This window comes from Choloepus didactylus, chromosome X (assembly GCF_015220235.1).
Source record: "Choloepus didactylus isolate mChoDid1 chromosome X, mChoDid1.pri, whole genome shotgun sequence".
NCBI lineage: Eukaryota > Metazoa > Chordata > Mammalia > Pilosa > Megalonychidae > Choloepus > Choloepus didactylus.
Window position 1 is genome coordinate 87,672,271 of NC_051334.1, and position 11,430 is coordinate 87,683,700.

Genomic DNA, 11,430 nt, shown 5'->3' on the forward strand with positions numbered 1-11,430 from the left:
TAATACACTAGAAACTTAAAAGATTATTCATACAATGCTGAAGCATAACCTCCAGAATGACCTCTTGACTCTATTTGAAATCTCTTTGCCACTGAAACTTTGTCTTGTTTCATTTCTTTTCCCCTTTTGGTCAAGAAGGCATTCTCAATCCCACAATGCCAGGGCCAGGCTAATCCCTGGAATCACATCCCACATTGCAAGGGAGACATACTCCTGGCAGTCTTGTCCCATGTAGAGGGGAGGTAATGAGTTAATTTGCAAAGTTGGCTTAGAGATACAGGCCACCTCTAAGGAACAAAAGGGGTTCTCTGCGGGTGACTCTTAGGCATAGTTAAAAGTAGGCTTAGCTTTGTCATTGCAGTGATAAGTTTTATAAGGGTAAGGTTCATGATTGAAGGCCTGGCTTTTTAAATTGGAAGTCCCTAATGCCTGAGAGAATATCAGGAATTACCCAGGTGGGGAAGTTTAATAATTTCACATTTTCCCTCAGTCCCTAAAGGAGACTTTGCAAATACTTTTTTTTTCAGGTGTCAATAAGTTTTTATTGAAATTAAAGCACAGTTACACTCCTAATACCCTTTCGACTTGTATACAATAGATTTAAAATGCTTGCTCTATACAGTGCACAGACAGTTCAATAATTAGAACCAACTCAGCTGCATTTAAAATAAATAAAATAGCCTATTTAATAATTGAAAGTAAAAGTACTGCACAATATGAAAATAAAGATACATAAATGTTAGGATCTACAATGCTGTAGAAACAAAATTGTTATTCTGCATTACATAAAACAGTGCAAGAAAAAAAAAACCCAAATAAGCTTTTGGAGTGCAAAGCTTAAATTTTCCATTTTAAATTATCATGCAGACATAGCATTTAAAGACATACTATGGTCCTACGGCAAAGTTTTTAATGTTTGTTTTATTTTTTAGGAGGAAAAATGCTATCTGGCATATTTAGTGTACCATCATGTGTTATATCACTTATCCACAGCTGCTCTGCTTGCTTCTACAGTACAGTTTAGAATGGAGATATCTTGCTGCATTCAAAAATTTAACAAGTTTCTAAAGCAAACATGTTTACTTTGTGGCCTGTAATGTAACAAAATAGCAAATATATCCCTGGTTTAAGAAAAAAGAAATGGCCTGTACCACCTAATTAACTAAGAAGTCATTTTCTATTCATCTTTAAGCCTCCATAATGATCCTAGCAAAAACAACCATATAAATTTTGAAAAAAGAGATAAAATTCTGACCTCTAGGTGACGAATGATGCAATATCATGGGATTGCGAGAAGAACAAAAGTAATTTCTGAACACTTACATTGAATCTGTGTAGGGTGTGGTTGCATTACATATAATAGTATGCTTAAAGTATAGTTCAATATCAATGTGTATAGAAAACTTATTTAGATAAAGACCAAGGAATGCATTTAATAATAAACTGTAAACACACTGTCCACCTTCACTTGGAATGCACACTGACAATGTAAGAGCTCTTCTGCAGACTTTGGCAATGAGATTACATATAGCACGTCACAGCACAGCAAGGCTCACACATGGAAGACTGAAAAGCACTGCAGAACATGCTCACCTAAAACCTCTTATCAGTAGGATACATGGTAATAAGGGGCTTCCTCATGCTAAGTCACTTTCCTGGTCAGTCTATATTCTTCAAATTGGCAGTTTTCACAACTCAGTAGTCTTAAGTCTCTGTGCTTTTACTGCATATAGATGACTTCAAGTGTACTCTATCCATTGTAAGTACAGAAGGTTACAGTTCTGTCTGCAGAGGATGACAGGAAGGAAAGATCCTGGGTGTGCCATCTACACTGAATAACTTTATCCTTGTGTGCCCCCACCACCATGATAAGCAGCTGCTTGGTGAGGTCCCCTTGTAGGTCTGTCACCTTTATTTTCATATCATAAGGTCCTATAAGCAAGCAATGCACTCCAGGGGAGAATTGAACAGAGCAAACATCACTTGAATGAGGATGATAACTTTGTACCATTCTTACTCCTCTTATGTCATATGACATGAAGCTAGAATCTTCTTGATGTGTGGCTAAGAAATGGCCACTGGGATCTACAGCTACAGATGCTACTGCACTGCCAGTTGCATGGAATGTAGTGCCAACAATACAAACAGAGCTTGGTACTCAAAGATCACAGAATCTAATAGTCTTATCTTGGGAGCCAGATGCAATCATCCAGCCACTCCAGGCATAAAGTGATAAAATATTCCCAGTATGCCCAGTCAGAGCATGGAGGCCCTGTACTCTTTGACAATCTGTTGTATAAATGTTACAATCCCCTGCTTCAGCACTTATCAAATTAGCTCCACCACTTTCTGGGCCTTCCATAAATCCAAGTCTCTAATAGTCCCATCATGCGTACTAAATTCCAGATCCGGTCCTGTTGCATTACAAGTCTCTGCATTGAATGGCAGTACTTTGACATATTTGTCATTTGATCCTGTTGCTAGTAATTGTCCACAGGGACTCCAGGCCACACAGTAAGTGGATCCTTTGTGATGTTTATTTCTTTTAAAATGTACCACTGGTTGCTTAGGACTGTCATGTGCACTTGGATCAATTACTTCTGGAGAAGCACATACTCTCAGAGGTTTTGAATTTGAACTGACAGCATACAAACCACCACCTGGATGAAAAGCTACTGCTCTAACAGCTTGTGTATCTTCTATAGTATTAATACAAACAAACTGCTTTTTTGATTTGTCATCCTCTTCCCCTCTCGACCTTGATAGATTCCCTAAGAATCTCCAAGAGGTGGCTTAATGACCAAATGTTCTGATGAGATTTGGTTTCCACAAGAAGGTGATTCCTCAAGAAAAGGTATGTGATTTGTTGATCCAGAATTACAAGGAGTGCTTGTGTGAATATTTGGGACATCAAATGCTAACCTCTGACTAGTCTTGGGGTGGTATAGCAAAACCAGTCACAGAAGAACTATTAGAGCCCCTGCTTTTACTCCTGTTACATTGCTGGCTAAGCACTGACACCTCATTACCAAGGCTATCCATTCCAATATTTAATTCACAAAGCTTTTCAATGGACCTATAAAGGAATTGTTCAGTAAGATTTTGCTGCTGATCAAGACCATCCTCCTGGTTCACACCTCCTTCAATCAACATCTGTTGGTATTATCTGTCACTCTTGCTCCTTCTGTTCTAAATGCTGTTGATAGCATAATCTTTGCCTATAATATTCTTGAAGTTGTTCTGTGGAATCTTGAGGCTCATTTTTCCTTGCTTAGCTGGTCCTGGATTCTGTGCTCCATTTGCAGGATCTTTTTCTGAAACTGAACTCTGGCCCAGGATTTCACTGCTGAAAGACTGCTGGGCCTCAATCTGTGTATCAAACTCAGTAGATTCTTCAGAAAAACTGTAACATTCTGTATTCTTGAGTATGAGACTTCTATTAAAATTCTGAACTCCTGGATAATGGAAGTTAGCAAAGGAGTGTGACACTGGAGAAGTTTTGTTTCAAAGGTCTGTGATTCTCTTACCATGACTGGTTAGTCCACAAGTGAGGCCATCTAAAGCAGGATTCAGTAAGTGGGTCATCAGCTGATTGAGGCCTTCTCATTGGGGATGATAGATAGGGAGAAAGTTTACTGATAAGAGGAGTCAAAGATCAGCATATGCAGCTTTTGTATGCTTCAGAAGTTTGTCAACATGAATATTAAGCATTTTCCTGTTCAAAAGCACAAGAGGGAGAAACCTAATATGGCAGCTGGTGAGACAGAGAAAAAAACACCTCCGTGGAAAAACACTAGATAAAAAAACCAGAAAGTTACCCAGAACAACCACTTCCAGAGTAGCACCAGCCGGACAAGTTCTGCTAAAGCCACAGGGAACGTGCATTTGGTAAAACCAGGTGTCTGCATTCTGAAAAAAAGTGAGTGAGTTGGCTGAATCCCTCGGCCACGCTGCAGTGTGGGGAAATGGTGGGTTGGCATTTTTAAAAAAAAAAAAAAGCCTGGGAACAGCTGCAGATAAGACGGGAGTGGTCTGGACTAACGCCTTGGTGTCTGGGGTGGAGGATACCCCTTCCCACACCCACTGCTGATTGTCTCAGGTCCAGGGTAGCAAAGGGGAGATGCACAACTTGCAGCCGTCTCCCCAGCGGGTGGGGCTACTCCTGCCCAGGACCAAACACACAGCACAGAGCCAAGCCAAGAAACCTAGCCGGACAGGGAGTCTTTCCTGCAGCACCGCTCATACGACACAATATCGGCTGTGGACAGTGGCCTTGAATACACCCATGGCTGATTGTCCTGGAGCTGGAGAGCGGAGCTGTGCAGAAAGGGGAAAGTTAATGCGTCCCATTCAACCATCTTGGAAGTGGGCTGGGAATGACCCTACACAGCCCGGTGGCCCAGGGCTTCCCTGGAGGCCGGTGCTCACTTGTGCACTTGTGATGTGGCACAGCCCTCCCCTCCTCAGCAGAGGTCCTGGAAAAGCACAGCAGGGAGGGGAACTGCTCGGAAAATCCCAGGGAACCTACGCCAATACCAAGGACTTTTGTGTCAGTGGGCAGAGAACAGCCTTAAATCTCCGGGGAAACCTGGGAGGTTTGATTATTAAACCTGCCCTTCCTCCCTAACTTCTCAGGCACACACCCCTCATTGAGGGCAGACAGCACCGACAACACACCCAAATTAAGTGCACCAATTGGACCCCAAAAGAATCAGAACCCCACATACCACAAAGTTGGGGAGAACTGACTTGAGGGGAATAAGTGACTCACGGACGCCATCTGCTGGTTAGTTAGAGAAAGTGTATGTCACCAAGCTGCAATTCTAACAAACTAAAGACCAAGTAAAGCAAATGCCAAGAGGCCATAAACAACAGAAAATCTTAAAGCATATGATAAAACCAGATGACATGGAGAACCCAAACCCAAACACTCAAATCAAAAGATCCAAAGACACACAGTTCCTGGCAGAATTAATCAAAGAACTACAGACAGGCAATGAGAGCAGGCATGGGATATAAAAGACTTGAAGAAGAGCATGGCACAGAATATAAAAGACATAAGAAGACCCTAGAAGAGCATAAAGAAGATATTGCAAGAGTAAATAAAAAATAGAAGATCTTATGGAAATTAAAGAAACTGTAGGCCAAATTAAAAAGACTCTGGATACTCATAATACAAGATTAGAGGAAGTTGAACAACAACTCAGCCTCCTCGAGAAGCACAGAACATAAAATGAAAGAACAAAAGAAAGAATGGGGAAAAATTGAAAAAATTGAAATGGATCTCAGGGATACAATAGATAAAATAAAACGTCCAAATTTAAGACTCATTGGTGTCCCAGAAGGGGAAGAGAAGGGTAAAGGTCTAGAAAGAGTATTCAAAGAAATTGTTGGGGAAAACTTCCCAAACCTTCTGCACAATATAAATACACAAAGCATAAATGCCCAGCGAACTCCAAATAGAATAAATTCAAACAAACCCACTCCAAGGCATATTCTGATCAGACTGTCAAATACTGAAGAGAAGGATCAAGTTCTGAAAGCAGCAAGAGAAAAGCAACTCACCACATATAAAGGAAACAACATAAGACTAAGTAATGACTACTCAGCAGCCACCATGGAGGTGAGAAGGCAGTGGCATGACATATTTAAAATTCTGAGAGAGAAACATTTCCAACCAAGAATACTTTATCCAGCAAAACTCTCCTTCAAATTTGAGGGAGAGCTTAAATTTTTCACAGACAAACAAATGCTGAGAGAGTTTGCTAATAAAAGATCTGCCCTACTTCAGATACTAAAGCAAGCCCTACCGACAGAGAAACAAAGAAATGAGTGAGAGATATAGAGACTTTTAACAGACATATATAGAATATTACATGCCAGGTCACTGGGACACACGTTCTTCACTAGTGATCACGGATCTTTCTCCAGAATGGACCATATGCTGGGACATAAAACAAGCCTCAATAAATTAAAAAAAAATTGAATATATTCAAAGCACATTCTCTGACAACAATGGAATACAAATAGAAGTCAACAATTTTTGATTTGTAACTCCACTATTTACTTCCTACAGGATCTAAAATACATAAACTCCAATGACAAATCAGTGGTTTTGGACTCAATGTAAAATATGTAATTCTTGACAAGAACTACATAAAGGTGGGGGAATGCAGGAGTATAGGAACATAGTTTAAGTGTCCTATTGAAGTTAAGTTGATATCAAAGAAAAATAAGATTGTCATAGATTTAAGAGGTTAAATTTAAGCCCCATGGTAAACACAAAGAAAGTATCAGAGAATATGACCAAAGAGATGAAAAGTAGAGTAGGGGTTCCAAGAAGTGGGGGAAGGGGCGATGGGGAGTTAAGAAATGAGAGTAGAGTTTTTGTTTGGGGTGAAGGGAAACTTCTAGAAATGGATGGTGGGAAGGTGATAGCATTACAACATTCTAAATGTGATTAATCCCACTAATGGAATGCTAGGGAGGGGTGGAATAGGAAGATTTAGGCTATATATATCTTTCCACAAATGAAAAAAAAATAAGACAGTCTAAATAGATGACAATTAAATGCCAAGGATGATCCTGGATGGGATCTGAGGTCGGAGGACAGGAGGCTCAAAGGGACACAGATGAGACACAAGAAAAAAAAAGGAAATATAGAATGTAAGCTTTATATCAATGTTGAATTTCTTGAACTTCTTAGCTGCATTTAATGAGATTGCATAAAATAATGTTCTTGTCCATGGGAAAGGTATATGTGAATTATATTGTTTGTTCAAAGATATGTGCAGCTTGCTCTCATATGTTCAGAGGACAGAGCAATAGATGATGGGTGTTAGGGAGGGAGGGAGAGAGGGAGGGAAAGAAAGAGACAGTGATGTGACTGGATCTTAAAGGTGATGGATTGGGGCATTGGGGGAGGGGGGTCGGGGTATGATGGAGTTCTATGTATGGGGTTTGTACTGTTTTTACAACTGTTCCTGTAAGATTGAACTTATTTCAAAATAAAATTTATTATAAAAAAATCCACTACTGTATTTGCTATAAAGTATTCACATTTATTTTTTAGAAAATAAAGAATATGATATTTAAACACCAAAACAAAGCACAAGAGAAGACAGAAGACGGAAGACTCTGAAGCCATGATAATAAACTCAGATCCAAATCATCACAACCATTACCACATAAGAGGTCAATGCCAAGAAGTACTTCACTTTCTGTAATTTCTTCTCCAGTTGCTTTACTCTGACAAAATTCTACACTATGTTCATAAAGTAGACCCTTCATTAACAGCTGAAATAAACTATTGTTATTGGCTTTAAAACCAGCCTGAATAAGCTTCCTATCAGCAGGGATGAATTGTGCAACCATAACACAAGCCTCTTCAAAACAGTGAACTCATGCAGTGCTAGGGTTCCAGTCCTTAAATTTGGCATGATTGGTCAAATGAGGCAAAGTCAAAAGCAAACAGAGCTTGCTATAGTCATCTTTAGAAGGACAGTACTCTTCTAGCGCATGTAAACATTGCAAAGCTTCCTGCATGGTAAACTCCAGATGCTGGGATTCATCTTCTGCTGACATTGCATTGTTAACACACAAAGCTTCTAAAAACTTCTGCTTCAGGATTATATAATGAAACCTTTTTTGTCAAAATTTTCCATACATTCTAGAGGCTGAATGAACTGAAGAACCTCATCTCACTGGCCATCAAGAATTAGCTGCCTCAGGAAAAGCATGTCATCTGAATATAGGCCATTTATGACTCCACTTTCCTTCTCAAGTGCCAACATACTAATGTGAAGCTGCTTTGAATTCAGAAAGTCCAAAATTAATGTAATGATTTCAACCTCTTTTACATTCACTGTTTCTTCAGCAGTCATGTTGATAACTTGAAGGCTCTTGGACTAGTCTGGAGAAGCAGCGGAAAAGAAACCAGCCCAGAGGCTGGCCACCAAGGCCAGGAAACATCAGGGTTGGGTGGGTGGGATGTGAGAGCTGTGGTCTGGGGTTGGCATTGGTCCTCCCTCCTGCCACTCACACCTTAATCCATCAGTCAGTCTCTCCTTCCTCCTGACTGTGCCTTCCAGGCCAGCAACCTCTCAGCTCAGCCTCTTGCAGACTGTGGTTGTTGTGCAGTGCTGGAGCTGAGCTCCAGCCATGAGCCACAAGAAATTGTGGAGCTTCTCCAAGCAGCCTCTGCAAATACTCTTTTATTTAATGCCCCAAACACTCTGGAATGCATCAGAGTATTCACTTGTACAGAATAACTAGGTCTCTTTTGCTATTGTAGGTTTCATGTAATTAGGTTGTTTAAATAAACTAAGCAAAACAGGTTAAATTAGATATTGTGTTACAGAAAGTAAAATTTTGTGTCTAGGGTAAATTTAACCAACCATGTAAAGGACCTATTCACAGAAATCTAGAAAATATTGCTAAAAGATGTCAAGGAAGTGCTAAATTGATGTAAGCACATATGTGTTCATAGAATGGAAGACTAAATATATTTAAGATATCAATTCTACCCAAAACGATTTATTGATTCAATGCAATGCCAATCAAAAAAAACAGCTTACTTTGCAGAAATAGAAAAGCAAGAATCAAATTTATTCTGAAGGAAAACATACCTTGAGCTAAAAACATTTTGAGAAATTAAAACAAAGTTGGAGGTCTCACTTTTCTTGACATTAAGCATATTAGAGGAGTAGAATCTAAGATGGTGGCTAGGTGAGACAGGGCAAAAAGCACTTCCATGAAAAATACTAGATAAAAACCAGGAAGTGACCCAGAACATTGGTTCCAGCAATGCACCATCTGGACAAGGTCTGCTAAATCCACAGGGACCGTGCATTTGGTGAAACTGGGAGTATGCATTCTGAAATGAGTGAGTGAGCTGGCTGAAAGTCTGGCAGCTGTGCTGCAGTGTGGGGAAACCATGGGTTGGTGTTTGGAGATGGACTAGTTCTTTAAAAAAAAAACCTGGGAGCAGCTGTGGTTACAATGGTGAGAACCACACAGTGAAGCATGGCAGAAGCAGGCTGTGCCAACCTCTTGGTGTCTGGCATGGAAGATAGACTGCTGCTGATTCCCTCAGGGCCAGGGGGCAGAGGGGAGAGCCAAAAGGAGAAAGAAACCACGCCATTTACAGCCACCTCACTGGCAGGCTGGGAACGCTCCTGCCCAAGGACAGAGCTATAGACCAGAGCTGCATCAAGAAACCCAGTGTGATGGGGAGTGTTTCCCACAGCACCATGCATATGCCACAATATCAGCCATGGACAGTGGCCTTTTGGGCACCCACAGCTAATTATCCCAGAGCTGGGAAGGTGGAGCTGCATGAAAAGGGAGAAATTAATACACCCCATTCAACCATCTTTACAGAAGGCTGGGAATGCCCCTGCATGGCCCAGTGGCCCCAGGGCTTCCCTGGAGTGCCAGCATGCACTTGTGACATGGCACAGCCTTCCCTCAGCAGAGGTCCTGGAAGACCATAGCTGGGAAGGGGGACCCACTTGGAAACCCCAGGGACCCTACTCCAATATCAAGGCCATGTGGGTCAGCGGCAGAGACAATTTGTGACAAGACTGAAATGAAGGCTTAGACTCTTGCAACAGCCTTAAATCTCCAGAAACACCTGGGAGGTTTGATTATTAAAGCTGCCCTGCCTCCCTAACCACCCAGACACATGCCCCAATTCAGGGATGATAGCACCAAAAACACACCCAAACTTAGTGCAACAATTGAACCCCACAAGAATCAGATCCCCACACAACACAAAGACAAAGTTGGGGAGAACTGATTTGAGGGGAATAGGTGACTTGTGGATGCCATCTGCTGGCTAGTTAGAAAAACTGTACACCACCAAGCAGTAGATCTGACAAATTAGAGACTGGCATTTTTTGTATCCAGAAAGAACCCTATCAAGTAAAGCAAATTCCAAGAGACCAAAAACAACAGAAAGTCTTAAAGCATATGATAAAACCAGATGATATAGGAAACCCAAACCCAAACACCCAAATCAAAAGGTCAGAAGAGACACAGTACTTTGCACAATGAATCAAACAACTAAAGTCAAACAATAAGAGCATGGCACAGGATATAAAGGTCATGAAGAAGAGAATGGCACAGGATATAAAGGACATAAAGAAGATCTAGAAGAGCATAAAGAAGAAATTGCAAGAGTAAATAAAAAAAAGAAGATCTTATGGAAGTAAAAGAAACTGTTGGCCAAATTAAAAAGACTCTGGATAATCATAACACAAGATTAGAGGAAGCTGAACAATGACTCAGTGTCCTTGAGGACCACAGAAAGGAAAATAAAAGAACAAAAGAAAGAATGGGGAAAAATTGAAAAAATCAAAATGGATCTCAGGGATATGATAGATAAAATAAAACGTCCAAATTTAAGACTCATTGGTGTCCCAAAAGGGGAAGAGAAGGGTAAAGGTCTAGAAAGAGTATTCAAAGGAATTGTTGGGTAAAACTTCCCAAACCTTCTACACAATATAAATACACAAAGCATAAATGCCCAGCGAACTCCAAATAGGATGAATCCAAATAAACCCTCTCCAAGACATATTCTGATTAGACTGTCAAATATTGAAGAGAAGGATCAAGTTTTGAAAGCAGCAAGAGAAAAGCAATTCACCACATACAAAGGAAACAACATAAGACTAAGTAGTGACTACTCAGTGGCCACCATGGAGGTGAGAAGGCAGTGGCATGACATATTTAAAATTCTGAGAGAGAAACATTTCCAACCAAGAATACTTTATCCAGCAAAACTCTCCTTCAAATTTGAAGGACAGCTTAAATTTTTCACAGACAAACAAATGCTGAGAGAGTTTGCTAATAAAAGACCTGCCCTACTTCAGATACTAAAGCGAGCCCTACCGACAGAGAAACAATGAAAGGAGAGAGAGATATAGAAAAATTTAACAGACATATATAGAACATTACATCCCAAATCACCGGGACACACATTCTTCCCTAGTGATCATGGCTCTTTCTCCAGAATAGACCATATACTGGGACAGAAAACAAGCCTCAAGAAATTAAAAAAAAAATTGAATATATTCAAAGCACATTCTCTGACCACAATGGAATACAAATAGAAGACAATAACCATTAGAGACTTAGAAAATTCACAAACAACTGGAGTGTAAAAATGAGGGGGAGAGGAAAACATTCCCAGATAATCAAAAGCTGAGGGACTTCATCACAAGTAGATCAGTCTTATAAGAAATGCTAAAGGAAATTGTGCAGGCTGAAAGGAAGGGACACTAAACAATTGACTGAAACCACATGAAGAAATAAAGATTTCCAGTAAAGATCACATGGTAAATATAAATACCAATACGACTGTATTTTTGATTTGTAACTCCACTACTTACTTCCTACAGGATCTAAAACACATAAACTGTAATGATA

At 40.2% G+C, this 11,430-nt stretch overlaps 1 pseudogene; it reads right to left on the bottom strand.

The window, feature by feature from the left end:
• Positions 1 to 1,750: 1,750 nt before the first annotated feature.
• LOC119523546 lies at positions 1,751 to 7,901 on the bottom strand (annotated as a pseudogene).
• Between the last annotated feature and the right edge of the window lie 3,529 nt (positions 7,902 to 11,430).